The sequence below is a fragment of the Acinonyx jubatus genome, chromosome X (assembly GCF_027475565.1).
Source record: "Acinonyx jubatus isolate Ajub_Pintada_27869175 chromosome X, VMU_Ajub_asm_v1.0, whole genome shotgun sequence".
Taxonomy (NCBI): domain Eukaryota; kingdom Metazoa; phylum Chordata; class Mammalia; order Carnivora; family Felidae; genus Acinonyx; species Acinonyx jubatus.
This window is the reverse complement of record NC_069389.1, coordinates 465,212-491,100: the sequence shown is the minus strand read 5'-3', so window position 1 is coordinate 491,100 and position 25,889 is coordinate 465,212.

Genomic DNA, 25,889 nt, shown 5'->3' with positions numbered 1-25,889 from the left:
CTTCACGTGGCGGGGAGAGAGAGAGAGCTGTCAGGGTCCAGCACGGGAAGCCGTACCCCCCCCCCCCCCGCCCCGTGCCGTCAGTTGTGGAAAGACCCAGACCCGGGTGCTTGCCGTGCGAGGCGAAACCAGCCTGCAACCCTCAGCCCCTCCCCACACAGCTCTGTCTTCAATGAGTTCCATGCGAGCAGCCTCCAGCCTCGCGGGGAGAATGTTCTGAATGAGACAAAAATAGCGTAGATCTCTAATTTGTCATTTTCTTCCTCCCTCAGTTACATGTCCTGATTCCTTTCAGCGCTGGAAACATCTGTACAATTCAAAATCCGTTGTTCACGACGCGGAGGTCATGGGCGCCCCCGAGTGACACCCCCAAACACTTCAGGGGTGACGGACGGGGAGGGAAGGGGCCCAAGTCCAGCCGGGCTCCTCGGGTGCCGTTGACTCGGGTTTTTGAGCCGTGTGTGCTGACAGTTGAAGCATGTGACTAATGATCCCAGGGAAATAATGTGAAACGTTATTTAAATAAGCGGAAAATCTATGCTGACCCACAGCCAATACCCATTTGCCCAAATTAAAGGCAATGAGAAATCAGAGGCTGTAGGTGACAGCAATGGTGGGGAGTCTGGAAACTCACCCGGACGCCTTTTGGAGACGCAGGGGCGCGCGGCCACGGGCAGGTGGGCTCCGTGGGGTGAGCTGCGAGGCGGACACCCCCCTCTTCTCCTCTCCTCCTTGAGGGTCTCATCAGGTCCCGGGAGAACCCTTGCCGGCCAGGCTGAAGGGTGGGCTTCTGCTGCAAACGAGCTGAGCCGTGTGTTCATGCTGTTCTCTGTTGCTTTGTTGCAGGAAGTGAGATACCAGCCGGCAGGGACTGGAGAGGCGAGCAAGGCATTGGAACACGAGGAGGCGGGGTCCTTCCCAGTGTGGAGGGCTACTCACGGCCCCGCAGGGCACAGGGTTGGGCTCCACAGGACAACTTCTGGGTGGGAATAGAAGACGGTGTGCAAAAAGGGTATCTCTCCTCTTACGGGAAGCTGGACACAGGGTCAAGGCCGTGTGAACGGGCAGGTGGAGGTCAGGACGCTCTGTCTGCAAGGCGGGAGGGCACCACACGTGAACGGGGAGGCTCGGACAGACGCTTGCCTGGAAACTCCAGAAGGAACCAACCCTGAGGACACCTTGATCTTGGAGTTCTGGTCTCTGGAACTGAAGGAGAGTGCGTTTCTAGGGGCCATTTGCTACAGCACCTCTAACAAACTCATGCAGGTGTGGGCGTTGACTGAGCCTGAGTCCTCGTCGCACTCAGCTTGGGCCGCCCTAAACAAGCTATTGTGTAGACCAGGGCGCCTGAAACAACACACACTTATTCCCTTTGATTCTGGAACCTGGGAGTCGGAGCTCCAGGCAGGACCGAGGTTGCGAGTCTGAGATCCAGGCAGGGCTTGAGTTTAGGTGTCTGAGATCCAGGTACGACTGAGGCTGGGGCTCTGAGATCCACCTGGGGCTGAGGCGGGGAGGCTGAGATCCAGGCAGGGCCGAGGCTGGGAGGCTGAGATCCAGGAGGTGCTGGAGGCTGCGGGCCTGAGATCCAAGCAGGGGTGAGGCTGGGGCTCTGAGATCCACCTGGGGCTCAGGCGGGGAGGCTGAGATCCAGGCAGGGCTGAGGCTGGGGGTCTGAGATTCAGGCAGGGCTGAGGTTGGGCGTCTGAGATCCGGGCGGGGCCGAGGCTGGGAGTCTGAAATCCAGGGAGGGCCGAGGCTGGGGGTCTGAGATCCAGGCAGGGATGAGGCTGGGAGGCTGAGATCCAGGAGGTGCTGGAGGCTGGGGGTTTGATATCCAGGCAGGGGTGAGGCTGGGGGTCTGAGGTCCAGGCAGGGCCGAGGCTGGTTTCTCCTGTGGCCTCTCTCTTGGGCATGAGTCACCGTGTTCTTCCTGTGGTTCATGTGCTGGATCAATAGAGACCTGTGGTGTCTCTCCCTGTTTTACAGAGTCTAAATCCCTTCATGGGGACCCCGGCCTCATGACCTCGTCTCAAACTGATGTCCCCCCGAAGTCCCATCTCCAAGCACCACCCAGTTGCATGTAGAGAGGGCTTCTACATATGGATTTTGGGGGGCACGCGTTCTGTCCGTAACAGCCCTGGAGGCAGCAACAGCCACGTGAGAGAGGTTCTGGAAATGAGCCCCAGTGGAGAGCCATGAACACCCTGGTGGTGCCCAGGGCTGCTGGGCTAGCGATGTGAGGTATTTCAGGGTTAACAGCCCAGATACAAACGTGTGGCCCCAGAAGGCGACCAGAAGTGTGGTTCGGGGAGGCAGGGAGACGTCTGGACTCTCAGGGCTGCAGGCTGCACAGAGAGGGCACAAGGCTCAGGTCTGTGCCGTGTGTAAGCAGTGCCTGAGGGCCCTTTGTGAAAATCTGGGCTGATAGAAGTCGAAACCAGATTCCAAAAGAAATGTACTGGTGAGCTATTGCTACGTAACAAGCAATCCCACAATTTAGCAGCTGGGAACAGCGTGCTTTTATTGCGCAACTGTGTCTGTGGGTCGGGATTCTGGGCACGGCCTGGCGGGGTGTCTGGGCCCCGCCATGGTTTCAGCAGGGGCCACAGGTCACGGTGCACTTCAAAGTCGCAGAGAGAGAGGGTCCGCGCGGGAAGGCGTGTGAGAGGGGTCCCTTTTCGCCTCCTGTGACAAGGAACAACTCACTGCTTTTGCCCTAAGCTGTGGGTAAGAAGCGACTTGCCGGGTCCAGTGCGACCTCCCGGCAAGGGACACACAAGCTTGGATGCACCGGAGACACGGGCCATTACGAGTCCCTGCAAGGCGGCTGGGAACCACGGGCACGGCCAGCCGTGACGAGTGCCTCTGGGAGCAAGGTCAGGTCCAGCGGGAGCTCACGGAAGCGACCGTTGGCTGCACCTGCAAAGACCATGCCCCGAGCGTGCGGTGTGGACGTCCTCGAGGGCAGGACACCTGGCCTGAAACCAGGGAAGATGCCACCACTTGTTGCCTTGGCACGTCGATGCGATTGCTACCTGCCTTTGACATGGAGGCAGCCGGGACTCTGCCGCGTCCTGTTGGCCTCCGATGTGACAGGCGCCCAACAAGCGGGCAGAAGTGGCTGGGGGTGGGGGCTGTGTGCTGCCACAGGCCGTCCACACCCACCCCCGCTGTAGGCGTCTCCAGGGCAGAGCAGGAGAGGTGGACACCACATTCCCGAAGGCCCCTGATTCGAGGATCCTGCACAGAATTCGCTTGCGGATCAGCAGGGACGAGAGCTGGGACCAGCCGGAGGTTCAACGGTGGCTCCCCAACATATACGTCCACCTGGAGCCTCCAGATGTGACCTCGTGTGGTGGCGGGAAAGGCGTTTTGAGTTTGTAATTAAGCGAGGGATGTGAGATGACCCCATCTTGGATCGGGGGGGGGGGGCCCTAAACCCAATGGCATGTGTCCTTAGAAGAGGCAGACAGGAGACACAGACACGGAGGAGAAGCCACGTGAAGAGGGAGGCAGAGACGGGAGGGACGAGGCCACAAGCCCAGGTGCGCCTGGAGCCCCAGAAGCTGGAAGAGGCAGGAAGGAGCCTCCCCTGGAGCCTCTGGAGGGAGCACAGCCCTGCCTGGATCTCAGCAGCCCTGCCCTGCCTGGATCTCAGGGGTCCTGCCCATCCTGGATCTCAGGGGTCCTGCCCTGCCTGGATCTCAGACTGGTGGTGCAAGCTGGGGAAGGATGAGGGGTGATAGATTCTTGGGAGAAGGTGGATTCCTATTGTTCCAACATCGTCCACCCCAGTATGTGGTCACTGGTCACAGTTGTCCCGAGATCCTGATAATGAGGCTGAGAATGACTTCCCTCCGTGATGAGATCTGCCCCATGTCTGTGGCCACTAGACCTGAGTCTCACGTTACTTGTGTTGTTCATCGTTACGGGATCCTTCTAAGAGGGCTAGGGGCTTTCCATCCTAAGGACCCCGTGCTCCTACACACCCTATCTGTGTCTAGTCTTACAGCCTGGATAGATATGACACAGGAGTTATAAACACATGGTTATTGAAGGAAAAATCCAGAATGACAATCACCGGGCTTGAAACGTAGAGGACTGATGCATACTGAGGTGGTAACCCTCACATCCAGCATCAGATTACTTTTTTTTTTAATGTTTATTTATTTTTGAGACACAGAGAGACACAGGGTGAACAGGGAAGAGGCAGCGAGAGACGGAGACACAGAATCGGAAGCGGGCTCCAGGCTCCGAGCTGTTAGTGCAGAGCCTGATGCAGGGCTTGAAGTCACGAACCGTGAGATCCTGAGCTGAGCAGAAGTCGGACGCTTACCCGACCGAGCCCCCCCCGCCAGGAACCCCCTGTCCTCATTCTGTTTTTATCCACTTAGCCTTACGTTTCTGCCAACAAGAAGCTAATATCATGAGAAACCTGAAAAGGACTTGGGTCATGCAGCCCATTAGGAATGGTTGAGTACGCCTAACTCAAAATAGGATAATACTACTGCGCTTTTAGTGGGGTTATGAAGACGGACTAAGGCCACTGGGACTGAGGCATTTGCTTCATTTAACCAGTCACTCGAAATCGTCCTTCGGGGGTCTCCCAGCAGGTACATGCCCGTCCGTCTCTCCGCTTGACCCTTGGGCGCGTGTCTGTGTGGGCGAGAGGGGCGTGATCGTTCCCTTCACCCGAGATTTGTAGGACTTGCTTCTGGGAAACCTCCGGGACTTTGTCCAGAAACCCAACAGCAACTCTGTGTTGTCCGTTCTGCGTTTGTCTCTCTCAAAGGCAAACGGGACCTCCCCTGGGTCTCAGCAGCAGGGACCCAGGTGCATGGGGCTTTCTGGTGAGGGCCTGGCTTTCTTCAGTCCGTAGGCGGTGGGGTGGGGGTGGGGGTGGGGGCGGGGGCAGGGGTAACACTTGCAATTAGGATTTAAAAACAGCAGCCACAACAAAACGTAAATAGGGTCTCCAGCTGTGAGTTACTCGGACAGCAGTTGAAATTTCGTTCCCGGTTCAGAAGCAAACGAGGTGGGGCCACCGTGTAGGAAGGGGACATTTGAGGGAACCCCCTTGTCCTCAGCCGCATGTGCACAGCCAAATAGCCAAAGCGGTTGAGAACCAAAAACCGCTGGGGACCCCTGGAAACCACCCTGTCGCCCCCCAGTGTGCCCCACGCAAGACGCGGTGCGTTGATCGAAACGCTTTAAAAATGGCAGCGGGGGGCGCCTGGGGGGCTCAGTCGGTCGAGCCTCCGACTTCGGCTCAGGTCCTGATCTCCAGGTTCGTGGGTTCGAGCCCCGCGTCGGGCTCTGTGCTGACAGCTCGGAGCCTGGAGCCTGCTTCCCATTCTGTGTCTCCCTCTGTCTCTCTGCCCCTCCCCTGCTCGTGCTCTCTGTGTCTCTCTTTCTCTCTCTCAGAAAAAAAAAAACATTCGAGAAAAAGTTACAAATGGTAGGTGATTCAAATGCCCTACTTATTCAGTGAGTTATTTCTCCTTCCTGTTTTAACTTCATCCTTGAGAAATGTTTCCATGGGTTCGAGCCCATGTGTCTGATGTGCCCGCTGTGGATCCGGTCTCCCCGTCTCTGCCTCAAAAGTGAATGTTTAAAAATTTAAAACCAGCAGGCTCGACGGGGTATCCTTCCCACGCCATGTGGCTTTCCCATATAAGTGCACGCTTCTGTGGATGTCAGTCTGTCCTCCGAACGACCGCTGATTTGGGAACATTGCACGGCCCCCCTGAAAAGACACCCCACGTCCTGACCGCTCACCCCCACCCCCACCCCCCGGCACCCTGCGTTCATGCACGGACCCCCTTTCTGTCTGATCACATTCACCTATTGTGGACATTGCATCCAAGCGAAAGCATATGATATGCGGTCTCCCTTTCCCCCTGTAATTTGCGAGAACACAGAGAAATCCCGGGCATTAACTGAAGCATGACACTGAATCATACCTGGCCCTATTCTATCACATCCAACAAAGCTCTGCCTATCAATTAAACAAGCCGAATTGCAGAAATAGGGCTTACCTTCTGCCCTGGAGGAAACTCAACCGGGACTCTGTCAGATCCCGAGAATATATCCAAAGTCCAGGAACGGGGCACCCAGTGCCTCCAGCATTTCGATTTTTAATGGCCCCGTTCTGTACGCCTTGTCTCCGCTTTATTTCGTGATTTAACTCTTTCTGAATATTTTCCACGGCACACGTTGCAGAAGAACACAGCCTCCACCGTCAGAAGGGCTGCCCAGCGTCAGGGAATCCTTGCAAACAGGGCCGCGCTCGGCTTGGACGATGGGGAGACCACAACAGAGTTTCTCCGTGATTCGCGCGTCTTTCTTGACCCGCGTCCTCTCGGGAGTTACAGATGCGGCTGGCTAGATGAGTTTACACTTCCGATGAGATCTGAATGAGCCGTGATTCCCGGGGAACGTCCAGACTACGGAGGGCTATTCACCGGATTGCGCTGAGGCATGGGGGTCACCGGGGAGGGTTAAGAAAATGAGCTTCGAGGCTGGGGGGGGGGGGCGTGAGGGAAAGACAGATGTCCAAGTGGGAGCAGATGCCCCCCCCCCCAAAAAAAAGTTTGTGACGTTCTAGCTTTGCGACCCGCGAGGTCTTTTGGGAGCTCAGGATTGTGAGGGGAGGCAGGCAATTATGGGGCAACTTTTCCGAGCAAAACAGGACAGAAATCCTCCTGATTTCGTAGGCTGTCATCCCTGAAGACAAACTGGACCCGGGGAGATCCAGCATACAGATCGAAGGCAGAGGAAAAAGACACCCACAGCGGACACGAAAACAGTAAAATCTTACAACAAAAGGCAGCCTTGTTCAACCACACGTCTGAGGGGGGGCACACACGGCCAATTCTGAAATTCACCTGCAGGTGAATGAGGTTCCGTTCCAAGAACGCTGACCCTCCTGTGAAACTCCAGCATCATTTTCCATTTTTAAACCTCTTTTCTCGTTGCCAGACAACATGGCTCTGTGTTGAGCCGTGGAGGTCTAGCTTCTATCCCATTTCCACCTCAAGGGTCCGTCCCCGGGACGCGTGTGTGAGTCCCGCCTGAACTGGCGAAACACGGGGGGTTCCAGTCCTCAGTGTGGTGTTTTGTTCCTTCCCCCCACTGTCTTCTGTGCTCCCTGACTTGGTTTTCACAAAAGGCATCTCTCAACTGGGATCCGTAGGAGCAATGGCAGAGCTGGCTGGGGAGTCAGAGACACGTACCCTTTGCTCTTTGCCGAGGAAACTGAGTCCCCGATTTTTCTGAGGTCCTGAGCCTCCTTGAAAAACACAATCAGAGGCGCCTGGGTGGCTCAGTTGGTTAAGCATCCGACTTCGGCTCAGGTCATGATCTCGCGAGGTCTCGCGTGATCTCGCGTGAGTTCGAGCCCCGCGTCGGGCTCTGTGCTGATGGCTCGGAGCCTGGAGCCTGTTTCAGATTCTGTGTCTCCTTCTCCCCCGCTCATGCTCTGTCTCTCTCTCCGTCAAAAATAAATAAACATTAAAAAAAAATTAAAAAAAAAAAAAAAGAAAAACACAATCAGAGGGGGTTAATGGATGAGCTGTTGGGTCTATCCGTGTAACGCTCTCCCAAGACTCAGGGCAGCGGTGGGGACACTATGCGATCTCTTACACCATCGAGTTCTGGGCTTTCCCAACTGGGATGCTTAGCACAAAAATGCTCTGAAAATATTTGTGAGATAAATAAAGTGCATAGAAGGTCAGTCCGGACTGCTCACTTTTCCGTGCACTTGTTTGGCATGTTCCTATTGCTTTGTGAAAGCTCTTTATATATTACGGCTGTGAACCCATGATCTTCTATGGTCTGTTGGGATCCCGCTAACCACTTTGTGTCCTCAGATGTGTTACCCTTGCTGGTGGCTAAGAAAGACTTTGGCTGCGTTAAAATTAAAAACTCGTTATCCAGGGGCGCCTGGGTGGCTCAGTAGTTTACATGTGCGACTTCCGCTCAGGTCATGATCTCGCAGTTTGGGGGTTTGAGCCCCCACGTCGGGCTCTGTGCTGACAGCTCGGAGCCTGGAGCCTGATTCAGATTCTGTGTCTCCCTCTCTCTGCCCCTACCCTGCTCGTGCTCTGACTCTCTGTGTCTCAAAAATCAATGTTAAAAAAAAGAGGAAAGAATCAGACAATCAGGCCCGCACGACCGATGGACTAATCTTAGAGCCTCGACCCCACGGACTTGCTTAACAGACACGCAATCTCTTAATGGGTCTTTTCCCGGATTCTTTGTTCTGTGCTGGAGATTTTTTGTGGACGGCACAATCATACATACGCAATGACTGTATCCCGTCTAGAACTTTTGTGTTTTTCATTTAATGTTTTGAGTAATCTGTACACCCAGCAGGAGGCTTGAACTCACAACCCTGAGGTCAAGAGCTGCGTGGCCTCCTCCCTGAGCTGCTCAGGCACCCCTCACATCTAGGACTTTCTTCTTTTTTATGCTTATTTATTTTTGAGAGAGCAGGGGAGGGGGAGGGGCAGAGAGCGAGGGAGACACAGACTCGGAAGCAGATTCCAGGCTCCGAGCCGTCAGCACAGAGCCCGACGCGGGGCTCGAACCCACGAACCGTGAGATGGTGACCTGAGCTGAAGTCAGGCGCCGAACCGACTGAGCCCCCCAGGCGCCCCTCAAATCCAGGCATCTCCAAGGAACCTCGGGTGCTGCCTCCAGAAGCACGCTCCCCAAATTGCTGGCAGAAGGCTGATCGTTTTCGACACGTCTGCTACAAACGTTGAGGCACAGCCAGGACCCTCGTCGGATGGGTTGGGAGAGAAAAAAATAATGAAAATCAAGGCTCACAATTACCTGTCATGGCTGTTACACTTACAGGTGAACAGTATCACTAACGAATCCCACACTCGTGTCAGGCAGGGTTTTTTTTTTGTTTTTTGTTTTTGTTTTTTTTTCCTGCAGCGAGCAAGTGTTCAGGAAAGAGAGAGGCAGTGAATGATCGCAGGGGGCCATCCCTGATTCCCCGACACACAAGCAGACGTGACTTTCTCCTCTGTCTGCAGCACCGTGCGGAAAGGCAGGGCGGGGGCCGAGGGCTCGGGGCCTTTGCACGCAGGGCACCCGGTCCCTAAATGCAGCAGGGGGGTGGGAGGGAGAGGGGTGTCCCAGGCCGTGCGCGTGTAGGCGGCGAAGGCTTTCTTCATTCCCATTTTCCCTACTGGCTTGGGTGGACCCCTCTCTTACACACTTAAATGCATAGATCTCCCCAACCCCTGGCTTCAGGGTTCGGCGTGGACACACACACAACCCCATAAACGTATTGACTCCATTTACAGACAAGTCTACGAAAAACCCATACGATAGAGTTCGAAAACAAACAGGAGAAAAAAAAAAAACAAAAAAAACTTGATTGAAATAATCACAAAACTATTTTTCCTAGTCTAACTACAGCTGTGGGGCACGTTGCCATGGAAACCACTTTCCTGTCTGGCTCGTCTGTAGCCAGAGGTCTCCAATGCACCGTCTGCCTGCTCGCGAGCCTGTATACGGCCAGCCCCGCGTACAGAATGCCTCGCACATCAGCCGCGACTCCTGAAATGTGTCAGAAAACATTATCAGAAGGGGAAGGCCGGTGGTTGCGAATCCCCATAAATTTATAGATAATCAGGTCCTTAGCGGCTGCCAAAGGGTGGGACGGTGAGAGCCGCCGTGATGAGGGGTCAGCGACCCACACCGGGGAGAGGAGAGCGCCAACCATCCCGGGCCGTGCGCGCTGTCTCAGCTCCTTTGCTCTGACCCGTTTACACCCCATCGGAGCGTAATCGCAGCCCCCCCATCCTTTTGCTTCCAAATTTATTACCTTGTGTCGGCTCCATACACGCACGTTCTGTTACAGGGAGTGAACGTATTGCACCCCTTCCCCTCCTGTGTTTGTTTCAATCTCTCATGCGGAGCAGGTGACCCAGGATAGGTACGCATTCAGGGCGGCTTCTCTGACGAAATTAGTATTTCCCGTCCGCACAACACGATGCGTGATTTCATCAAACATTCTGGCGAGACGCGTAGGAGGAAAAGAAACAAAAAAAAAAAAAAAACAAACAGAATGTTTTTTAAAAATGATCTTCGCCCGTAGAAATGATGGGATTACATCGCGGGTACAGTAAGCGTGGCTGTTCAAGTTCTCGGGGAGGCTGTCCCCCTGGGCTCATTTTCCCCCTAATTCCCACAGACTTGAAACACACGGACGCGGGTGTGAGACTTCAACGCCCTGGGTCTTTTGGGGGGACTTTACAGGTTTTATTTCAGCGAGCTCTGCAAAGAAATGCAAGCCGACTGTTCCAGCCACGTCGATCCGTTCGCACATACGTTGTATTTGGATTCGGGCTTCAAGGATACATTGTATTTGGATTCGGGCTTCAAGGATACGTTGTATTTGGATTCGGGCTTCAAGGATACGTTGTATTTGGATTCGGGCTTCAAGGATACGTTGTATTTGGATTCGGGCTTTAAGGACCCGACCCTTTCGCCGCTACATTTACGCCCTGCTCCAGACCAAACGTGCAAAGCAGAGCCTCCCAAGTTTTGTGACTTCTCTGCGTGCTGGGAACCTGGGGTTCTGAGCCTGGGGAGGCGAGGAAGGGAGTGTAACCGCCTCCCCCCGCCCCAGCCCAGTCCCTGGGGGCTCGAGCAAGCACACACACACACACACACACACACACACACACACGGATGCCCAGCAGAAGCGACTCCCTCTATAGGTTCCCCACCGGCCCCGGCTTTCTCAGCGTGCACACAAGTCTCCCCCGTAAAGCAAGAGGCAAGGAAACGCAGGCACAGGCTTCCCTCCTGTCTGCCTGCCCTGAGATAATTTATAAAAACTCCACAACACCTGCGGCAAAATTAATGTTTCTGGAGGTGGAAAAAAAATTGTTGTAAAGGTCATCGGAAAAATCAGGCACGGGAGGATAGCCAGGGCGCCGTGGGCAAACCCGAGCCAGAAAACGACGAGCCTGTCTGCTCGCAAAATAGAATAATTCGAAGGCACACGGCATCCCGCTGACCAAAGCACTGTGCTGTGGGTGCGGAATCAGAGAAGATGCCCCCACTCGGTCTCAGAACCCATAATCCTAAGTAATGAAATGGGGATCTCAAAACCCCATCAGAGGACGGCCTCTTCGCCAAATGATGGGACTAGAAATTTACAGGGGGAGACGACGGGCGCCTGTCTCAGTCCTCGCCCCCAAAATAATTCCAGATGAAGAAAGAATTAAAGGGGCGTGGGGGGCGGGGGGCTCAGTCGGTCGAGCATCTGACTTCGGCTCAGGTCCTGATCTCACGGTTCATGGGTTCAAGCCCCGTGTCGGGCTCTGTGCTGACGGCTCGGAACCTGGAGCCTGCTTCGGATTGTGTCTCCCTCTGTCTGCCTGTCGCCTGCTCATTCTCTCTCTCTCTCTCAAAAATAAACATTAAAAAAATTTAGGGGCAAAAAAAAAAAAAAGAAATTTTTTAGGGGGGCCTGGGGGCCCCATTTCAGCATCCAACTTCGGCTCAGGTCATGATCTCGTGGCTCATGAGTTCAACCCCTGCATCAGGCTCTGTGCTGACAGGTCAGAGCCTGGAGCCTGCTCCGGATTCCGTGTCTCCCTCTCTCTGTGCCCCTCCCCTACGCACGCTCTCTCTCTGTCTCAGAAATAAATAAATATTACAAAAAAAAGAAAGAATTAAACACACAGCGTGACATCACGGAAGAAGCAGCAAAAGCAAAAAACGTCAAACAATCTTCAGCAGGGAAAGTCTTTCTAAAGACGTCAGAGCCACTTGGGGATTTGCTAGCACGCGGCACGACGTGAAAATTTAATACTTGCATATAAAACATGTCCGTAATGAAATGAGAGCGGAACCAGGAATGTGGGAAAGCTACACAGAAGCCATGCGAGGGAAGCGTTAATTTTGTTAATGTGCAAAGAGTCCCTACGTTTTAATACAGAAAAAAAAAAAATGAGGCCACAGAAAGTGTCATAAGATGGGAATCAGCAGCTTCAGTAAAAAGAAACACACACGTCTGTGAAAACCACAGAAAGGACGTCCGATCACCGGCTAGACGGGTTCCATGCAAATTCGAAAATAAGCCCACAGAAGAAAGGCCACGTTTCTCCAGGCACGGGGGCAGTCACGGCGTGGTTGACGTGGGGCCCCGACGTCCAGCACGTCGTTGGAAAGACCGTCGTTGGCACAGCCTCCCCGGAGGGCACATCGGTCGGGACGGAACACGTTTGTGCCACGTGATCCACGCGTGGTGTCCCGTGGGCAGGTGCACAGCTACGAGGACACATGTCCACTCACCCCACCCGTGCACAGGGGTGGGGACAGCCCCGGGGAGGCAATGCTGGAAAATTGGGTTTCCCATCCGTCCACAGGGAGCGGGGCCACGTTTTGTGGTTTGTGCGTGGCCTGGAATACCATGAAGCCGTCAACAGGAACAAGGTTGTCCGATGACCTGGGCAGTGGGGGGACGGGACAGAAAGATGTCCGGGCAGGGACAGAAGTTCCGTGGCCACACGGCCTGGACTGATCTTGTCGGATTCCCTCTCGTCTCGCCCCCTCGTGCTGCTCTTTGGATGCGAACCATCACTCGGAGCTCGTCCTGTGGGACGTGAGGCTCCCCCCTGCAGGCCTGAGATTCCGCTGAGCTGAAGGCGTCGCTCACCTGTGTGTTTGCAGGAACGGAGTCCCGTGCACACGCAGCTCAGGGACGGGGGACCGTGCTGTCCGAAATCAGCGATGGGGAAAGATTCGGCCGAAACCACGGCCCAGCCCAGAGAAATCACGTCTTCAGCAACAGGCAGTGGTCGCATTGCACTGCCCTCTGGGCGTGGCTTGCTAATTTTACGAGAAGGCAATTTCAGTGTGAAAAGGGGGTGTGTGACTGGTTTGGGCACCTCTGTAGGACAGTCCTGGGGTAGCCGTGGGAATTCCCATAAACTGGAGGCTTAGCACCACAGGAACTCATCCTCCCCCAGCTCTGGAGACCAGAAGTCTGAGAACCAGGCAGGGGCAGGGCCACTGAGACCCAGGAGGGTCAGGGCCGCTGAGATCCAGGAGGGTCAGGGCTTCTGAGACCCAGGAGGGGCAGGGCCCCTGAGATCCAGGCAGGGCAAGACCCCTGAGATCCAGGGAGGGCAGGGCCACTGAGATGCAGGCAGGGAAGGACCACTGAGATCCAGGAGGGGCAAGTCTGCTGAGATCCAGGCAGGGCTGTGCTCCCTCCTGAGGCTCCAGAGGAGGCTCCTTCCTGCCTCTTCCAGCTTCTGGGGCTGCAGGCGCCCCTGGGCTCGTGGCTGCGTCCCTCCCGTCTCTGCCTCCGGCTTCACGTGGCTTCTCCTCTGTGTCTGTGTCTCCTCTTGTCTCTTACAAGGACACCTGCCATTGGATTTAGGGCCACTGTCATCCAGAATGAGCTCATCTCAGATCCTTTATGAGTTCCAGGTGACATTATCTTTTCAGGGACACCATTAAGCCCACTACACCCCCAGCAGACGGACAGCTACATGGTTGCACACTGAACAAACAATTCAAGTCCCATTCTCCCGGCTCCAGGGCTGTACGGATCACGTATTTTCCGAGACAAACAGTCAGCGATTTCCATTTCGGATCCGAACCCCCTTTCCCAGGACATGAACCTTCCGGGCACGAGGGTGGGGACACCTGGGCAGGAACAACCTACAGGCCATCGTCCTCTGAGAAACAGCATCCTAAGGATTCCTCCAGACCCAGCGGGGGCTGCGGGGAGGGATCCGGAGTCTGGCTTCGCCCGAAGCCTGTGGCCCAGCACCCACCCCCGTGGGCAGCCGGACGGGGTCCTGGGACCCTGTGCCCAGAGCAAGGGACTGTGGCTGAGCGGGGCCCAGGGCAGAGGGGCCGGGAGACCCAGAGCACGGCCTCCCGGGCCCCAGGGTGTCCCCGGGGCCCCTCCCAGAGATCCAGAGCTGTGTCCTTAAAGCCACAGCCCCTTCCTTCAGCAGATGGTACCTCTCGGTTTCTATTACCAGAAAATTGCCAGAAAGAAGCTGTTTCCTTTCCTGCATGAACTCCAAAAGGGACACGTTGTGCCCTCCCTGTCTGTCTGCATCCCCCGTCTGTCTCTCTTTACGTATCTCTCTGTCTCTCTCCCTCCCCGTGGGTGTCTCTCCCTGTCTCTGTCCATTGTCCTCAGTGTTCTCCTTCCTGCTCCCCACCCCCCTCCCACACACACACTTTTCTCACTTTTTGCAGATTCCTGTCCGTCTCTGGATGGAGGGCTGGGCTCAGAGGGTGCGATGGCCCACATCCTCCATCGGGGGGGGGGGGGTCTGATGACCCCACTGGGTGCTGGGGTTAGCAGGAGGGCCGGGCCCCGTGGTTCCCCGTGCAGGGTTCAAGTGCACTGTCAGGGAGACAGAGTTCCACACTGCTCCAGACCAGGCCCAGGCCAGCGGGTTGTCCCAGATGGTCCCTCGAAGCCCCAAACAGCTTCTGCAGGAGGCACCTTGTGAGCCATGACACGAGGTCACCTCGGCCGTGGTGTGGGCGGACTCGGGAGCAGTCCCCATGTCAGGGTGACTGCAAATTTGTCCGGGACGCTGTGGGACCACGCACGCCCCGGCCCGGCCCGTGCCCTTTTCTGGCACACATTCAAAGCCATGGACAGACCCACACATTCCCCGCCCCACCCCCCCCCCCCGACTTCAGGGCATAAAAAGGTGCCAGAAAGAAAAGGCAGATGTGATCCGGATGTATTTATGGGACAGCTGGACGTTCACCTCTCCTTTTGTGACAGAACTTTGTCAGTTCAGACCAAGGTTTTATGCTCACGGAGATAAAATTCTAAAGTCCTTTGCAGGCACAAGATGCTGTCGAGGACAGAACTATATCCTAAGCTTATCTAATTAAGGAAAAGAAAACGCTGAATACAATCCCAGAAAGACACAGAAGGAAACCCACCTTTCTGGTCGGCTGAAAGCTGTGATGCTTACTTTTACGAGTCACAGGCTTCCCAGACAAACCATGACTTCTGGGAGCGAGCCTGAGGGTGATTCCAGATAGATTCGCATTTGAATAAACGGACTCTGTAAAGCAACTGGCCTTTCTTCGGTGTGGGTGGGCCATGTCTAATCAGTTGAAGGTCTGCCTGGAACCAACAGGCAGAGGAAGGTGGAATCCACTCGGCTTTTTTTCCTGCCTGCCTGCTTGAGCTGGGAAACCTCACCCCACCTTCTCCTGGCCTCAGACTGGGGTTTAGACTGCTGACTTCTGCTTCTCAGGCCCTCATACTTGAACCACAGTGACACCAGCAGATTCCCTGGGACTCAGGTGTCACGTAGCAGATTGGGGGACTTCTCAGCTTCCGTAATTGCATGAGCCAACTCACCCTAGTAAATATACATTCCCCAGAAGCTACCACAGCCAATTTCATAGTAGGTGGCTTTAAACCACAGAGGGAAATTCTTTCCCAGCTCTGGAGATTGGAAGTCCAAGATCGAGGCAGGACAGGACCACTGAAGTCCAGGCAAGACCACTGAGATCCAGGCAGGGCAGGGCCACTGACATCCAGGCAGCGCAGGGACCCTGAGATCCAGGTGGGGCAGGACCACTGAGATCCAGGAGGGGCAGGGCCACTGAGATCCAGGAGGGGCAGGGCCACTGAGATCCAGGCAGGGCAGGGCAGGGCCACTTAGATCCAGGAGGGGCAGGGTTGCTGAGATCCAGGCAGGGCAGGGCCTCTGAGATCCAGGTGGGGCAGGACCACTGAGGTCCAGTCAGGGCTGTGCTCCTTCCAGAGGCTCCAGGGAAGGGTCCTTCCTGCCTGTCCCTCTTCTGGGGCTCCAGGCGTCCCTGGGCTCGTGGCCGCGTCCCTCCCGTCTCTGCCTCCCTCTTCACGTGCCTTCTTCTCTGTCTGTGTCTCCTCTTCTGTCTTAAGGCACCTGCCATTGGACTTAGGGCCCCCGTGATCCAGGATGGGCTCATCCCAGGTCCTCCACTTACTCCCATCTGGTACCAAATATGTTCCAGTTCACAGGTGTGGGGTCAGGGTGCAGACACATCTCTCACTACAGGCGCCTCTCGATGAAACCATCCCGAGCTGCTTTGAGTGCAGTATTCCAGGCACTCAACACTCCCCTAGAGTCCCGTCCTCTGCTTCCTCACAGTTTCCTGCGTAGAAGTCAGCATCATTTGCAAAAAAGCAAAACGAATGACAGTTAACCTGCATTTGCCTGTATGAATGTCTGTGTAGACACGCTTCCGTAGAACCACCCGGGCCTTTCCCTCAAGGCTGTTATTCCTGAAACCACACCTTGCAATCCTGCGCCGGCGTGTTGCAAATTCACCCTTGAGTGAACAGCCTGCGTGTTCACTGGGTTCCTTGTAGCCGCTCAGGCCTGAACCCCCAAGTCAGGGGGTCACGGGGGGTGGTGGGAGCAGGAAGGCATAGCGAGGGGAGGCCACCAAGGGACCTCGTGCAGGAGCTGGTCACCCAGCAGACGGGGGGGCCTGTGGACGGGGAGCGGCGTGTCTGTGGGGAACACACAGCACGTCCTGTCTGTTCCTGACGAGCGTCTGGACCCAGCAGGTGCACAGAAATGGCACAGGCCACGTCAAGGCATTCAGTCACGGTGATGCCACTCTTGCTGGAACTAATGTCACGGGGGGGGGGGGGCGGGGGGGGCAGGTGCGTCCAGAATTGCCCAGGCCCACCCAGCAGGTGGGCCGCCCAGCTCCGCTTGGACTCAGGCGTGTTCCACCGACCTTTTGCCGCCAGCCGGTCTCAGCCCAGGAAGCAACGTGCCTCGAAGCTGGGAGCAAAGCAGAGGAACCCCGTCCTGCCCCCCACCCCCCACCCAGGGCTGAGGGACCGAGATAGGAAAACACCTGCAGCCTTGAGCGGGACGGGTCCACTGTGCGTGTTGCTGAAGGATGAGAAAACCAAAGGCACTTGTACAAAGTGTATTGGTACCCCACACACTCCTGGGAAGCCTCCTATGAAAAACAAGGACATTCACACCCCAGGGACGATCAGCACAACAAAAGGTCAAACCCGTTGGGACAGTGGGATCCGGGAAACACTGAAAGGAGGCAATGCCCAGGGGTGAGAGTGATCGGGGAGGGGTGTCCCTGACTCCCCCCTCTGCGGGCTCCCCAGATGCCCCGAGTGTCCCCAGGACCCACACCCAGCGGGCAGGGGCCTCACGGCCTCAGGAAAGACAAAGGATGAACACAGAGGGATGGCCAGTGGGTGGGAGGACGGGGCATGGGTGAGGGTGTCCTTCTGGGGGACGCACACGGTCGGGAGCCAGTAGGGGTGCTTAAACTCGGTTGGTCTTCCTGTGTGACTTTCACCTCACTTAAAAAATAATAACTGATTCTCAAAAAATAAAAAAATGGGGACAGACAGTGAAGGGACCAGGGCAGTCCTGAGAGCTGGGGTTGGGGGGCAAGGCCAGGACGGCACAGAGGCCTGAGACCCTGCTCTGGTCCGCCCTGCGCTGAGTTGCATCCTTGTCAATGTGTCTAAAGCCACCAGGATGAGCCCGCCTACACTCGGTGCAGCCCAGTTCGCAACACTGTAGCAACATTGTAGACATCGGCTCCTGGGTTCTAACGATCTTATCTCAGGTGCCAGATTTCTAACCGGGAGGAGGTCACAGGGGCCCTTGGGAAGGTCACGGGGCCCTTGGGAAGGTCACGAAACCCGTATTCTGTGCTCGATATTTCCGCAAACCTGAAACTTCTTAAAAGAAAAGAAACAAAAAAGCAGTTCACTAAACAACGACGACAAAGCAAACAAAGTGACTGTGGGACGTACAGCTGTGCCCCAAGGTCACACACCACAGCCCTGGACGGGCCATCCCCGGACGGTCCCTTGGGGTACCCGGGACTCCTCAGTTTTGTCTCCCCAGGAGCCGGCTGAGACCGGGGCAGACGGACGTCCCCGTTCGGGTATGCGCCTTCTTGGGTATTTTTCACAGAAAGAGGGGACGGGCACCACGTGTGGGAGAAAGGCCACGGCCACATAAATGTGCAAATGCCAGGTGTTCGTGTCGTAACTTTCCCAGGACTGCAGACGCACAGTTTAAAAAAAAAAAAACAAAGCCACCAGGATGTGGCTGTGAGCAGATTGCTCGTGTCAGAGAAAATTGTATCTGGGGCAGCACCACCTGCAAAATTCGAAAATCAGCATTCCCAAAGAAGGTCACTGCCTGACTTGGGAGAGAAATGAAGCCGGGTGCCGTCCACCTGCGGGGAGCTGGGCCCTGGGCAGTTAGCAGCGGCCAGCGGCCCCAGTCTGTGCTCACGCAGGGCTAATGGCAGGAGACAGGGGTCCCGCGTGGGGGGCGGCCGGGTCCCCCCGGGACGCAGGACGGAGAGGCGGGGAGGCTGCAGGCGGGGATTGGAGCTCATTACGGGGGCTGCCCGGCCTCCGCGACAGCGGCCGGGACTGCTGGGTGAGGTCAGCCCCGGGGGAGAGGTGCCCGGGGACCCCTGGCCGGCCGGGGCTGCGGTCGCTGGCTCCCTGAGGCTGTGGGATGGGAGACGGTCTTCAGGGAAAGAGGGACCTTGTCCTATTTCCTGGGCCTCCGCAGTCATGACGTTCTCGTCACCGTGAGACCGGGTGAGAAGACCAGCCTGCTGTCCACACACCTCGACAGTCGGATGGGGACCCAGAACCAGGGCGCGTGGCCCTGTCCACCCCCCCCCCGGCCCCTTCGGAGGAGACGCGAGTGTGCACATGACGTAGGTGCACACGCTTCACACGGCCCGCGTATCTCTCGGATCAACAGTACGAATCGGGGTGTCGCCCCCCCCCCCGGCTCTGTGCACCTTCAGTACCGGGTGATGCCGGGAAGTGCGGCGTCCTGGGTGCCGAGGGGTTGGAGCGCTGTGTCTGGGGCCCACCCACCAGATGCCAGGAGCATCGTCCCCAGTCGTGAGCCCCCAAAGTGAGGCCTCCCATGTCTTCCTCCCCCTCCCGGGGACCTTCCCAAGCACAGCCCAGTTCATCTCGAGCCCTTTACCCTCAGACCTGAATGGTCTGCCCCGAAATGCACCTGCTCGGCACGGCCACCTGCCCGCGTCCCCTGAGGCTCGGCCGCCCCATCCTCTTGGGAAAGTACCCCCGGAGCCCTGCGCCCCCACACGCCCCATCTCACAGGTGCGTGACACAAAGGCCCACGGAAGGAGGGGTGAGGTGGGGATGACACTCTTGAGGACGCCCCGGAGGGTGCTTCGTCCACTCTGCTACCAGAGGTGCCTCTCCGGGGAGAAGACCCACGGCTGTGTTTCCTGAGCCCAAAGAAGCTGTCAGCTCCGGAGCCCGGCATCCGCTGATGTCCCCGGAGAAGCTCTCCACATGACGTAGTGACAGCAGACACAGAAATGTCCCCTCTGCGCTCTGTTTTCCGCTCACGTGACAATTTGGAAATGGGCAGCAGGTGCTACAGGGCACCTGCTGAGAATAGAAGCTTTCCAGACGCCTGCTGGAGTGAACGAGTGAATGGATGAATGAATGAATGAGAGAATGAGTGAATGAGTGAATGAGTGAGTAAATGAATGAGGGGATGAATGAGTGAATGAATCAGTGAACGAATGAATGAGTGAATGAATGAGTGAATGAATGAGTGAATGAGTGAGTTAATGAGTGAATGAATCAATGAGTGAATGAATGAGTGAATGAAACAATGAGTGAATGAGTGAATGAAACAATGAGTGAATGAGTGAATGAAACAATGAGTGAATAAGTGAATGAGTGAGTGAGTGAATGAATGAGTAGATGAATGAGTGAATGGATGAGTGAATAAATGACTGAATGAGTAAGTTAAGGAGTGAATGAGTGAGTGAATGAGTGAATGAATCAATGAGTGGATGAATGAGTGAATGAGTGAATGAAACAATGAGTGGATGAGTGAATGAGTAAATGAATGAATGAGTGGATGAATGAGTGAACGAGTCAATGAATGAGTGAATGAATGAGTGAACGAGTGAATGAATGAGTGAGTGAATGAATGAATGAATGAGTGAATGAATGAGTCGATGAATGACTGTCTCCTCTGACCCAGTCTTCATAGGAGCCCACAGTGTAAACCCATTCCAAGAAAGGACGTCGGGGGGCCCACATCCCTCTGCACCCCACTCTTGGCCACCAGGCCACCCACAGATACCAGGTCTCCCGTAAGCAGCATTTGGAAGCCACTGACCAGAGGAAATGAATGCACATCATGCATGTCAGCCGTCACCCCACCAACAGAGCCTTTTGAGAGGTCTTTGCTGAGAACGGGACGGAACAGAGCACAGAATCTCGGGAGCACCTGAGTCTCATGTATTGGGTTCCATGCTGACCCACCTCTGTGCAAAGGACCTTATTTGGAAACAGGGTCTTTGCAGATGTGAAGAAGGATCTGAGATGAGCCCAACCTGGAGGAGGGGGGCCCTGAATCCAACGACCAGGGGTCCTTGTAGCAGACACAAGAGGAGACACAGACACAGGGGAGAAGCCACGTGAAGGCGGAGGCAGAGACGGGAGGGACGCGGCCACTATCCCAGGGGCGCCTGGAGCCCCAGAAGCTGGAAGAGGCAGGAAGGACCCTCCCTCAGAGCCTCTGGAGGGAGCACAGCCCTGCCTGGATCTCAGTGGCCCTGCTCTGCCTGGATCTCAGTGGCCCTGCCCTCCCTGGATCTCTGGGGTCCTGCCCCTCCTGGATCTCAGGGACCCTGCCCCACCCCCTGCCCTGCCTGGACCTCAGAGTACCAGTGTCCAGAGCTGGGGGAGGATGCATTCCTGTTATGCGAAGCCCCCAGGGTGTGGGAACCTGTCGCAGACACCCCAGGCCAAGAGGCAGGTCAGTAATGTCCTTTGAAAATTGCCGAGGTCGGGCCAGCTGAGCTCTGACAGCAGGTGGACACACGACTGCGGGTCTCAGAGGACAGTGTGACGTTATCCCGCAAGAAGGCGGAAGACGCAGCCTCTGGATGTAAACGGGCAACACAGCCACCCCCCCCCCCTCCCCCCGCCCCTGAGGAAGAAGAAAATAACGGGCAGGGAGGCTGGTTCCGGACGTAGTTGGGAATGTACAAGACAGTAACCGTGTCCTTCTGAAGTGTTCTGCTCCAAACTTAATATTTGTCCTCCCGGAGCTTTGGGAAATGACTCATCCCCAAAATGCGCCCTGGACTCGCTCCCGGGGACGTGCGGTCAGCGCCGTCCCTGCGGCCCTGGGTGACCACGCAGGCTTCTCGGTAGGTCCTCCTCACAGTGACTCATCCTTAGACGGCTCAGCCCCTCTCCCCACCTCTAAAGGGGCTCCTTCCGGGGACATCCAGGCCCAAGTAGTCACCAGGCATTGGCTCAGCACCTAAATTATAGGGACATCTGGGGGGGGGGGAAGGTAAGAGGCACAGAGTCTGCAGGGTCAGGTGTGTGTGCTGGTGGGTGGGCGAAGTTCTGATTGAAGCCAGGGGGCCAGGAGGAGAGAGGCTGACCAGGTAGATAAATGGGCAAAGAGCTCTCTGGGCAGGACCGTGACCCGTGCAAAGGTCCTGAGGCAGGACCTTTGCAAACCTGTGCTTGGTTTGTTCAAGGAGCAGCCAAGAGGCTGGCGTGCGTGTGACCTGAAGTCACGGGCAGAAGGACGACGAGGGAAGGAGGCACGGGGTGGCGGGGTCACTGGAGGTTCTGGACGCCAGGAGAGTACTTAGGGGTCAGACCTGTTCGTCCTGATACCCTGACCCTCACCCTCCCACCTGGATCCTCAGCTTCTTACCTGATCCCTGGAGTCTCCCGCTTCCCCCCCCGCCGATCCCTGGGACCTCCCTGCCAGGTGGATTGCCTCTCACACCCGTCAGGTCGAAAGGCATCTTAAGGGGACACTTTGGTCCTCCTCTCCTGGGAGGGAGGGAGCAGTCACAGATATGGAGACACGAGCAGTGAGAACCAGCTACAGGAATGGCCCCAAATGCAGCGGGGACCTGGGAAAGTCCGCTCCCAGGCACACGGACCGCGGGACAGCCCCTGGGAGGTCTCTACAGAGGCAGCTGTCATGCACACTGCTCCGCAACCCACAAGCCTGGCCTCACCCGCCGGTGCCGATGCTCCCTCGGCCGGCGTCCTCGCAAACCTCCCAGCGACGCGACTCAACGAGCGGCCCCCTCAGCTCGACCCGGAAACTGTCCGCAGAAGGTCGACACAGGCTTGAAACGAAACGGTCATGTGCAAACATCACGAGTGTGAAATTGATTCCCCAATTCCAGACGTGAAGGGAGACGCCTCCTGGGTCGATGGCCAGTCACTGTCGTGGATGCTGGCGGTGGGACACTGGCCACAAAGTGCTGTTTCCTTCCACTGCTGGGTGATCCCGTCTCTGGGAGTGCGTCTCTCTCTCTCTCTCTCTCACGGTCTCTGTCTGGGTCTCTCTGTCTCTCCTTCCTTATTTACGTACACGCACACAGGGTATTCCTTTCTGTTCTGCACACTGTGAAAGTGGTTTGCACGTGTTTTTTTCTTCTGTTGATGAATCAAAATCTCTCTTCTTCCCTTCTGTCTACCTGCCTATCTATCCATCCATCACCCATCCATCCATCCATCCATCCATCCATCACATACATCTAGTATCTATCTAATCTATCTATCTATTCATCTATCACCCATGCATCCACTTATCCATCACTGTCATCTATATATTAACCTACCTATGTGCTGGTCTCCATCCCCAGTATGGTAAAAGTTAACCTTTTGTTCATATCACATACTACATAACTTAAACGCTCCTGGAAATATTTGCCTAATTAAAGCCAAACATAGGACAAAGCAAAGTCCTCTGTCTCACGTTCAGGACCACATGCTAACCATCGACTGCATCCTCAAATCAAAACATCTGTGGGTTCACACACACTCCCCCATGGGCTTGTCCTGGGGTTTGTCTGTAAACCCCGCACAGCCCTCTCTGCCCCCAGACCCACCTCCCTCCCTGGGGGGCCCCCCGCTCAGTGCTGAGTGGGTGTGGGGCCCCTTCGCCAGCGAACAGGAAGGCATCTCGAGGCTTCTACCATCAACTCCCAACACTAAACAGCCTCCTGATAAGTTCCATCCACGGGACTCTCTTCACCCTCTTCTGGGGAAGAAACACGTGATTGGAACCAGATTTACGTCCACGAACATGTTTTATGTCAAGACCTATGAGACCGACATGAGAAGGCCTCTGGAATCCTATCATCACCAGCACCAGCCAGAAACTGCAAGGGAAGACAGGAATGTCAGGGGGGCCCATTGTGAGCCAGAGGGGATACGGCTAGGGTGAGCAGGACCCCTGCCCAGCGCTCCCGTCCTGGTGACATCACCCCATCCCCCGGTCACGTCCTTTCCCTGTAGCTTCTTTGTGACAGGAGGACCCAGCTGCCATCTTCCCTCTAATGAGGCCGCCATGTTGCCTGCACTCCTTGGTGCTATTTTTGGGGGCATGAGTTTGGAGCCCATACACGTCCACCCACAGTGGAGCCATGCTTTGGGCAAGTCACTGGGACACCCTCAGCCTCAGTGTCCCTAGGTGCGAAAAGGGCGTAAGACGTATCTCAAGAAGCCACACCGAGCATCGTGTGGCCGGCCGCTCGCGGGACATCGGTGAGGACTCTGCCTCGTCCACAGCATTCTTGTCCCTTCCACACAGAGCCGGACCTGTTAGCACATTGATCAAGCATCATGGCCACAGCCCCCTCGTTCACACTGTGCCTCTGCCCACACCCTGAGCTCAGACGCCCGGCCTCCAGCATGGCGAGAAATACATATGTTGTGGCGTCCCGAGCCAATGAACACGGCGTCCAGGGTCACACGGCCAATGTGGAGACAGGTGCATGCCTGGGACAGCTCTGAGCACGCAGGCTTGAGCCAGGACCCTGCTGGAGAACGGGAAGACAGAACAGACACAGTCTGGAACACGTCCTTGCGGGCAATCAGGTGGATGGATTTGCAGAAACATTGGGTGTCCTCCCAAGAAGATGGCCATGGGTTGGACCCCTGGTTTCCATGGCAACCAGCAGGAAGGGGAGGGAGTCGATGGGGGGAGGGATGCCGTATTGACTCACTGCCTCCTGGATCTGGCTGGACCTTCTCTAGTCCTTCCAGGCCACTGGCATCCAGGGGGCTCCCCAAGGCCCCAGGCTACCCACCGGCATCCAGGGGGCTCCCCAAGGCCCCAGGCCACCCACCGGCATCCAGGGGGCTCCCCCAAGGGCCCAGAGCATCTTTGGCTTTGCAGGCAGGCTGCTCAGGCTTCCAGAGAATTCAGACAAGGTGTTCTCCACGAGCCTGCATCGTCACCCGGGACCTGCCGACAAGGTGGGACCCAACACAGCAAGTGTCCACTCTGGGAGAAGATTTCCCACAGGTTTTGTTCCCTGTTCAGACCAAAGGGAGCCACGTGGCTCCCACAGAGGAACACGATGCAGGGAGGCTTGGGGGGGGAATGTGCAGGGGCTGTCAGGGAAGGGCCAGACACCCCTCGTTCAACTTCCACACAACGTGTCACTCACCCGGGCTGTGACACGACCTGGAAAATCATCAGTTAAGTGTGCACATTGCCAGAAGACCCTTAAAGACACCGGCATTTGTCCCCCTGCTGCAGAACAGGCATAAAGCCCATTCACGTCACCGGGACCCACAGGTGCACCTCAGACATCCCATCCCCGGCAAACCAGCACACCCGCGACCGCCCCGAATTGGCTCTCACCTTACACACAACACCAAGGGGGCAGCGAGAAGGAGGTCCCCACGCAAGCAAGATTCATGATGGGTCGGGGAACAGGCAGTGGGGCAAAAAATCGATTAAAACAAACCCCATGGGCTAAAAGGAATAAAGAGACAGAGAGTTTACCGGACTCCTGACAAATTAAATCTCTGACATCCGTTTTTATGTCATATTGAAATTTTTCCATAGCAACTTTTAGCACTTGGGGATTTAAAAAAAAAATGCACAAGTCAGATACTAGCTTTGAAATCCTGAGAGCTGTCAGATCTTTCTACCTCAATAAATTATTTTTTTCCCCCTGTCTGTTCAAGCAAACAGTGTGAGTGGTTCGGGGACATCGGGGAAAGAGACCAGGCAGGGCATATCCTGACAAGGGGACCCTCCACCCTCCATCGCTAACACAGCTCGCTGCTGGCACAGGTGCACACGGGGCCCCGATGACACATCCCGAAATGACGGTGGATGGCCGTCCCCAGCAGATGACATTTGCCGTGGTTCTGTGAGAACGTCACCATTCCCGTTGAGACGGAGTGGCTGCGTATCTGTGGGGTGGCCCCTGGTCCCACCAAATCGCTGTTGTGTTTGAGTTTGCATGCTGAACTCCCGCCCTTGCGTGCTCATGTTGGGACAAACACCAGCAGACGATGCCCGGAAAGAGGCAGATGGCTCTAAGCGTGTGCGTCTGTGCAAAGAGAGCAAACCGGTGTCCCCAGCGCTAGTGAGGTCTCAAAAAATCAGGAGAGACCAGCGTGTGTCATTGCACATAGTAGGTGTTCAACAATTGCTCCACTGTTTTATCATTCCCACTGCTTTCCCCTGTAGGCGTTCTTGTAAAGACTACTGTGACCTGTGCCATTAGTCTCACCTGTGGGGTGAGTCTCTGTGTGCTTCTGGGGAATACTTCTAAGGCAGGTGGTTTAGTGAGAAAAGCATATTTAGACACTTACATACCACCAGGCAATGTGATATCATGTATTAAGTTTTAACACACACTCACACACACACACACACACACACCCCAAAACAGGCCCAAATGCACCAAAATACACAGAAAATTTCTGGAAGGGCATTCACAGAGTGACAAAGTGGTACTTATCTCTGGGGAGGACATAAGGCACGAACAGAGTTCTTAAG